General features: G+C 40.0%; 1 non-coding gene across 1 annotated transcript; it reads right to left on the bottom strand.

Annotated features, from left to right (window-relative positions):
* Positions 1–6,498: 6,498 nt before the first annotated feature.
* Positions 6,499–6,602, bottom strand: LOC111822343 (U6 spliceosomal RNA). The gene has a single exon (XR_002825621.1). It is a non-coding gene; the product is annotated as a U6 spliceosomal RNA (small nuclear RNA).
* Between the last annotated feature and the right edge of the window lie 1,743 nt (positions 6,603–8,345).

Genomic DNA, 8,345 nt, shown 5'->3' with positions numbered 1-8,345 from the left:
AATGTTTGTCTGTTTGCAACTCGGGGATAAATTAATATGAAGTTTAATTTTGTGAGTCTCTGGCTTATCAGATCAAAAGATATAGCATTCTTCCCTAATGCTTCAGCAACACTATCAAAAAAACAAGTATTTTCCATGGTCATTCTGCACCCAAAACCCAGGATCAAATTTCCTTTCACCCAAAGGACAACTTGGAATGTAAGGATTGTGGGGACGGCAAAAAACTTTCTTGACAAATAGCGCTAGCAAAACCAAGGATCATTTCATTGGGCAAAGGGGTTTAAAATCTAAGAGTATACCTTTCTGAAAATTAGGGCCAAATCAGTAGCTCTGCATTCAATAAAGAAGATCTTTTCTTCTGTAGGACACAGGCTTGTTATTTTAGGGATTAAGTGTAGAAATATTTCCAAATTGCCACCCACACAGCTCTTTAGCCACGCCCTTATACTACTGAGTAAACGTATGGTTAGAAAAAACATTTTGATGTTATCCTATGTCAAGGATAATTTTAAAAGTAAGCCTATGGCTGCGTAAAACTCACATAATAGATGATGCTTCTTGTCTAGAGTTGGGAGACAGGAGATATAAATTTCTCTAAAGCTCCTTCTAGCTCTAGCATTTTCTTTTGCTATGCAAAAGGGTCCACCCCACTTCCTGTTTCCACTGAAGTCCATGTTGTTATTATAAATAATAGCAAATTATATAACCAAATTTGATATGGAGTATCATCAATGCCTTGAAGTATGTCTTATGTGATCTGGATAGTTGTCAATGCTGGCCACTTGTTTCTTATAAATCAACCGGAGATGATAAATCTTCCAATCATCCCCAATGACATGATGACCATTCCAGAGGGGGAAAATAAAAATCTAAGACAAACAGGAATTAGTCCATTGTTCTCCCCGTCCAAATCAGTGATGAAAGCTACAAAAAATGCCTCCCCTGGTTGAGAAATCTCCTGTCCTTTCAGTAGCAGGGTTAATGGAAATAAGCCAGAAAGAGGAAAACTGAAATGTATCTTAACGTGCTAGTTTTTATTATTTATTTATGTTTTTATTTCAGCAGAAAAGGAATTTCTGAGATGACTGGAGGACTAGCTCAGAAAATAGACAGGAACAAAGCGAGGCTATGCGGTCCGAAACCCAGCCCAAAGCACGTCTAGTAAGTTCTCCGGGGAGAATCCCCTGTAGCAACTGCAGACGCTGCTGTCCCTGGAAAGTGTAACTGTCTTTTCTTGCTAGTTTTTTTTTTTTTTTTTTTTGCTTTCTTATTTGAGAGATTGGGTGCCCAGGTTGAGGATCTAAAGAACCTCTTTGAGAGGTTTCAGAAAGGCGCTTGCAGAAGCCAGGAAGGTGTAATGATGCCCCCTGCTGGGGAGAATCAGAAACGGTTGCCCACTAAGTTTCCTACAGGGGCTGAAGTAATTTTTTTTCTTACTCCAGGGTGTTTTTGGAACAAAAAGTCCTGAGGAGTACTCTGCAAAAAAGTAGTTGCAAAAACCCCAAACCACATGAAATTAGCTCGATTCTGAGTTTGACGGTGGAATTTGAAACCAGCTGTATTTCATCCGAAAATGCTAGCACTAGAAACCCTTCATCAAACCTGGAGACAATTATTTTCTCACTAACTGGACAAGACCACATTTCATGAATTTTTCCAGTGCTGACTTTGCTCTCCAATTTTCCTTTCGTAGCGCGCCCCTCTCTCAGCTCTGCAAAGGCAAACAGCACCTACGTACGAACTAAGGGTGCTCTGAGGCAGAGCCCCGCGTGCCCTCCGTACTTCCACTATTAGAAACCATAACAAGCACACATCACACTGGCTTCCCAGGCTTCTGAGAAATACACGATGAAGCCAAAAAATTGATAATCAAACACCAACAGCCATTTGAGAAAGTTCAGGAAAGCAGTGGCGTTTCATTAAAGGTATAGTTGCTTTACCTCATTTATCAGTTCTTGAACTATTTAAATGACCTGTAACTTCAAACAGCTAAAACTAACTAAGGGGTAGTGAAAGGAGACTGTCACTATGCATTGCAGACTGATGAAGCTTTTGGTAATCAGCATAGTGTCAGCAAATTCTGGTGACCATCTCAATGGCGTCTGTTAACCCCTGAGATATAGAAGAAACATCTGTTTTAATACAAGCAATGAGTAAAGGAGGACAAAATGTAATTGCCTCAAGGAAGCAAAAAAGTTGGCTCCTGGATAGTGTGTGTGTGTGTCTTCTTTTCTTTTTGTTATTATTTGTTTTTAAACCCAAGCCATGATTGTTGTTTGTTGTTGTGGACCGTCGAGTTGATTCTGACTCATAGTGACCCTGTAGGACAGAGTAGAACAGCCCCATAGGGTTTCTTAGGCTGTAATCTTTACAGGAGCAGATGGCCAGGTCTTTTCTCCTCTAGAACCGCTGGTGGGTTTGAACCGCCGACCTTTTGGGTAGCAGCCAAGTGCTTTACCCATTGCACCACCAGGGCTCCCTGATATTAAACTGTGATTAGACAAACAAAAACCATGGCTTTGGCTGGTTATGTGAATAGGACTGATGGATTCATTCATTCATTTATACATATGCAGCACTGGCTTCATGAGTGTGCAACCTGTGTACTTGCATAGGGCCTTGCACTTAGAAAGTCCCTGAGCTTGCTTTAATGCTCTGCTGACACCATCTTGGGGTCCCTGGATGATGAAATGGTTAACGTGCTTGGTTACTAACTGAAAGGTTGGAGGTTTGAGTCCACCTAGAGGTGCCTCTGGAGAAAGTCTTGGCAAACTACTCCCAAAAAATTAGTTGTTAAAAATCCTGTGGAACACAGTTCATGAGGTCGCCATGAATTGGAATTAACTCTGTGGCAACTGATTGGTTGGTTAGTCATCATCTTGAAATTCTTAATTTTTAAACGAGGGGCCCCACATTTTCATGTAGCACTGGGCTCTATAAATTATATGGCCCCTGAACCTATGGTTATTCAGCATGCATTTTTTGACCACTGTCAGAGTAAGATGCTGGGCTTTTTAGAGAATACAGTGATGTCTAAAGTATGATTCTCATGTTGAAGGAGTCTAAGAAAAGAGATAAGACATGTATAGGAATGATGAGAATATGTAGCCGAAATTAATAATTCAATAAAAGAGGCCTGGATGCTATGTAGTTCAGAAGACAAGGGCAAGATCATTTCCAGCTGGGAAAAACCTGAAAGGCTTCATGAATGGGATGTCATTTGAGCTGGGACTTTCAAATAGATTCTTTAGTGCTTATTTCTCTGCAGGAAAATAGAAAAACAAATCAAATAAATGGATGAGCTTTTCCTTTTTGCCATCTGGTCCACTTTGTGCTTTTACTGTTTTTCTTTGTCACCTTGGTTGACTTTGGGGTTTAATCATAGGATTCTAATGTTCTTTTACTCACAAAATGTGGTCATCTGTAGAGAAAAGGGTTTAATTGTTTGGGGATTGATTTCCGAACTATATTCCTGCAGTGTTTTAGATCCTAAACTAAGAGGGCTAATTTAAAAAAAATGGGGGTGCAGGTTCAATTTGCATGCCTTTCTGCAAGCTTTCATCCAAATGTCAGATGAAACCAGTGAGGGATTAATTTTCAAAGGGAGTTGTTCCATTATGTTACAGCATCCCAGTTATCAGCCCATGGCCATGAGCTCAAAACCTGTAGCAGTGCAGAAGCAATTGGGTTAGTAACAACCTCTTTATGGGCTCTCTATTCTGTTCCACTGATCTATTTGTTTGTTCCTTCACCAATATCACACTGTCTTGATCACGATAGTTTTATAGAAAGTCTTGAAGTCAGGTTGTGTTAGTCCTCCAACTCTGCTATTCTGGGTCTTTTGCCTTTCCATATAAACTTTAGAATCAGCTTGTTAATATCCATAAAATAACTTGCTGAGATTTTTATTGGGATTGCATTGAATCTATAGGTCAACTTGGGAAGAATTGACATCTTAATAATATTAGTTGTTCCTATCCATGAACATGAAATATGTCCCCATTTATTTAGATCTTCTTTGATTTCTTTCATCGGAGGTTTGTAGTTTTCTTCATAAAGATCTTATATATATTTTGTTAGATTTATACCTAAATATTCCTTCTTCTTTGTGGGTGTCTGTGTGCTAATGTAAATGGTACTGTGCTTTAAATTTCAGTTGTTCATTGCTGGTATCTAGGAAAACAATTGACTTTGGTGTATTAACTGTGTATCCTGCTACCTTGTTATAACTGTTTATTAGTTTCGGGAGGTTTTTCGTTGTTGTTGACTTTTGGGGATTTTTCTACATAGACGATCATATCATCTGCAAACCAAGACAGTGTTATTTCTTCCTTCCAGTCTGTATGCCTTTTATTTCCTTAACATGTTCTTAATACAGAAAACACAGCCCTCTTTTTCTTCCTAGAGATGACATCACTGGGACACTGATGGTGGCAGCAAACCCCTGTATAGAAATCCAACTGTGTCCACTCAGGGCACCAACGAAGCGCAATGAATGCAATCAAGCCCCAGTCAAAAGCTAGAATGATTTGTACCCAGAGGCCCAGATTGCATCTCTCTCACTTTCCACAACGGCTTTCCCAGAAAACACTCCGCTTAAAAGAGATGTGGTTTTGAGGAAAGCAAAGAGAACACAATAGTGTTCTCTAAGATCTGAGGCAAAAATCATAAATATATTTTACTCAACATGGAAGAAGCTGTATAAAATCATTTCTTAAAATTGACTGCAAGATCTACTGGTCATGGTAAATATTCCACAGTAAAATAACAGTGAAATTTTTTGATCTTTGTACATTAACGAACATAACCACATGTCATGCTATGGGCCAATGTTCTTCAAAAAATAAGAGCACATTGCACAAAAGAAATAATAAAGCCAATAAACTCTGGAGAGTACCCAACTATTTTTTTCTTTCCTGCACTGTCTCACAAGTCCTCTTAATATGCTCTATCATATTTCCAGAACTTAGCCTCTTGAATTCTTAATGGAGCAAGATAGAAGTTAGAAAAAAATCCACTATGTGATTTTAAGCCTCTGGATAAAGCTATGTAAGCAAGGCGTATGATAAATTGTATGTTCTAAGATTTTTCCTTTAACCTTATCTTATCTAAGCCTGTCTTCTCACTAGATATTTAGACCAGAAACAGCAAGTAGATACTATCTGGATCTCAACTGAGCAGCATTTGTTGCTGTTTACAAATTGATACTTTTGGCATGCCCCATCTAATGCAATTAATAGAAATTGCTTTTATTATTTTCAGAAGCTAATATCTAATTCCCCAGGAAGAAAAAACTGTAAACTTTTAACCAAATCATTTACTTTTATTTCTTGTGACAAAATAAAAACAGAAACGAAGGCATTTCTAGCACTATAGGTTTTACAAGTCAGGTTAAGATTGAAGGTTGGGGGTTTTAGGTGTTTAGCCTGTAACATAAAATTTAGTTGTGTGCTTCTTTTTCTGTGAAAAGAACAGAAAAATGAAGATCCATCTGACTCAAAATTATAGCCAAGCCTGGCTGAATGAAACCACCCTCTGGCAGAATTTATGAGAGAAAAACAAAATTGCGTAAGAGGTATTTGGCTTTAGAAATGGAAGGCATAACAGAACCAAGTCCAAGAACAGCAAGGCTTGCCTTTGCCCTCGTTTCCCATCTTAAGACTGTGGTGGCATCACATGTGTAGAACTTGAGTGTTCTGGTCCCTATAACCACTGAACTTGGGCATGCTGGCAACTCACTGACCCACATTTTTGGTGGCCAACCTGTGGTTGGAGTGGGCCAGGGAGCCATGAACTGCTGACAAAACTCTTTCTGAAGCTTGTGGCTACACGGGAACCCGTGGGCAAAGGTTGGATTCCACTCCTTTGCCTGAAGCACATCCCAAAGTGGGACTGGGTAGGATACAATTAGCAATGTTACAAGTCTACATTTTTGATCCCAATGGAATGCTCCAAAGAGCTGAAGCAAAGAACTAAGTCTGCAATCAAATCTCCATTTATGTAACATCTATGTTATGTGGCAGTATGAAGTGCATATTTCATCGTCAGTATTATTATTAGTTGTTGTCAGCTTCTGTCAAGTTGGCCCCCGACTCACGGCGACCCCATGCACAATGGATCAAAACTCTGCCCGGTCCTGCACTGCCACCACAATCTCTTTCAGACTGAACGTTGTGATTCATAGGGTTTCCATTGGCTGATTTTCTAAAGTAGATTGCCAGACCTTTATTCCTTGTCTGTCTTAGTCTGGAAGCTCCACTGAAACCTGTTCAGCATCCCAGCAACACGCAAGCCTCCACTGACACACAGGTGGTGGGTGCACTTGAGGTGCATTGGCTGGGAATCGAACGTGGGCCTCCTGCACGAAAGGCAAGAATTCTACCTTAGTAGAAGTAGTAGAGAAAAATCAAAATTTCAATATTAGATGTGACATGTTGCCTTGACTCATATTGTTTGCCTGGTATAATCCAACAATGGGTGGTGCCTTCAAGAACCGGGTGAAACATGGAGCAGTTCATGAACTTGTGCGTCATTCTTGTGCAGGGCCATGCTAATCCTCTGTACAGCTCCAATTGTAGTATGTGTGCGGCCGAAGTGAGCACTCATTGTTATTATTCTTAAACATTGCTCTTTGAATTATAAAGAATTAGTTCATCAGAGGCATGTATAGGTCAAATCAAATGAGAATCCATCTTAATTCTGCTAAATCAAAGGAACTCTGCAATATGTCCTTCAAGATCGGAGAGAATCGTCATTCTAATGTCTAAAGCAGCGTTTTTCAAAGTGTAGCCCCAGTCCCAGTAGCCATCAGCATAACCTGGGAACTGGTTAGGAATGCAAATTCTCAGGCTCCATCCCAGTCCTACTGAATCAGAACTCTGAGGCTGGGTACCAGCAGTCTGTATTTTAACAAGCCTTCTAGGTGATTCTGATGCACACTCAAGTTTGAGAACCACTGGCCTAAAGAGTCATTGCCATGTGACTTTTAGGAAAGGAAACAGTGTTTGCCTCCCCTGGGAAACGTGGGGCTTGCTAATACGTTACCAGGTAAACTTCAATTTTTTATTTTTTCCATGAAACCATACGACTCTAGTTCAGTTGAAGAATATAAGCTGTCTGCTCCCTCAAATTCTATTATTTGACTTGTTCAAACTTGAATTCCAAAAGAGTTTCCTAAAACCTCAGAGCACAAAACACCATTTGTATTATTGAAGAGTGATACTTCGGATCATTCTCTGTACACTGCAATTGGGTTATGTGCACATGAAATGTTTAGTTTCTCCTAGAAATGATTTTTTTTTTCAGAATTCTGGGGCTCAAAGAATTTTAGAGTTGGAATGGATCTTTGAAAATCATTAACTGTTTTTTTTTTTAAATCCAAGAAGACATGCAGGCCCCAAGACAATGATTATGAGAGTTGATGCAGAAAACTTTTCATGAGTTTACTGGAAGAAGCTGGCTGGCTGCTAAGTAAGCTATGAATTCCTCTACTGGAATCTGAAAGCAAGAACCGTATCTTATTCCTCTCCTTCTCACCCTCCCACATTACAGTTCTTGGAGCAGCATTGGCACAGTTAAATAAACGCTTTGTGAAAAATGATACAAAATAAAATGGGTGTTCCTATTTCCCCTGCCCCTGCGGGAAGGCAAAAAGTCATTTTCTTCCACTTGGCCAGAAGGGATGGAGTGGAGAGGAAAAATTCATTTAGCCTCTATTAAATAATAAGCTACTTCTTCCACGCTACCAGCCTGGTAGCCAATGATGGCACAAAATGGATTCTACTAACAGGAGAGCACTGGACAAAGAATGGCAAGGATCAGGACTGAGATCTGTTGGGAAGGCTATTCGGAGGCCTATGCTTATTACTATGGCTGGCTCAAGTCAATTTTATTTAGCGCCATCACAACAGATTTAGCTTGTGATATTTGAAGCATCTTAAACAAAGCGAGATTTATGCTAGTGGGCACGGACTTTGGGCCTTCTCTGGTACCAGGTTTTCCACAAGTCTGGAGAGGCCAGAAACTGCTTCTTTATGCATTGCCAGTGCAAAATGGGAAGCCCTTCCTTCTCCCTTCTAATATCATGAGGAATGACTAGGCACCGTGTTTCCCAAAATTCAGCAATAACTGGCCTATTATTCCTTAATGCTTCAGTTTATTAATGTAACCACTGTGTCATTCCTACCATGCCCACGTAATTAAATTACCCGACAGACATTTGATATGAAGCTCTCAAGTCCCACAAAAGCCCAGGATTTCTATGCCCCCTTTGTGAGTCCCTAATGAATGGGTGGCACAGACACTTCTGTCATCCATGTTCGCTCACGGTCCCCTCCCTGATGGCT

This window comes from Trichechus manatus, unplaced genomic scaffold (genome assembly GCF_000243295.1).
Source record: "Trichechus manatus latirostris isolate Lorelei unplaced genomic scaffold, TriManLat1.0 scaffold00162, whole genome shotgun sequence".
Lineage (NCBI taxonomy): Eukaryota > Metazoa > Chordata > Mammalia > Sirenia > Trichechidae > Trichechus > Trichechus manatus.
The sequence above is the reverse complement of the archived record's forward strand: the minus strand, read 5'-3'. Positions and strand labels throughout refer to the sequence as shown.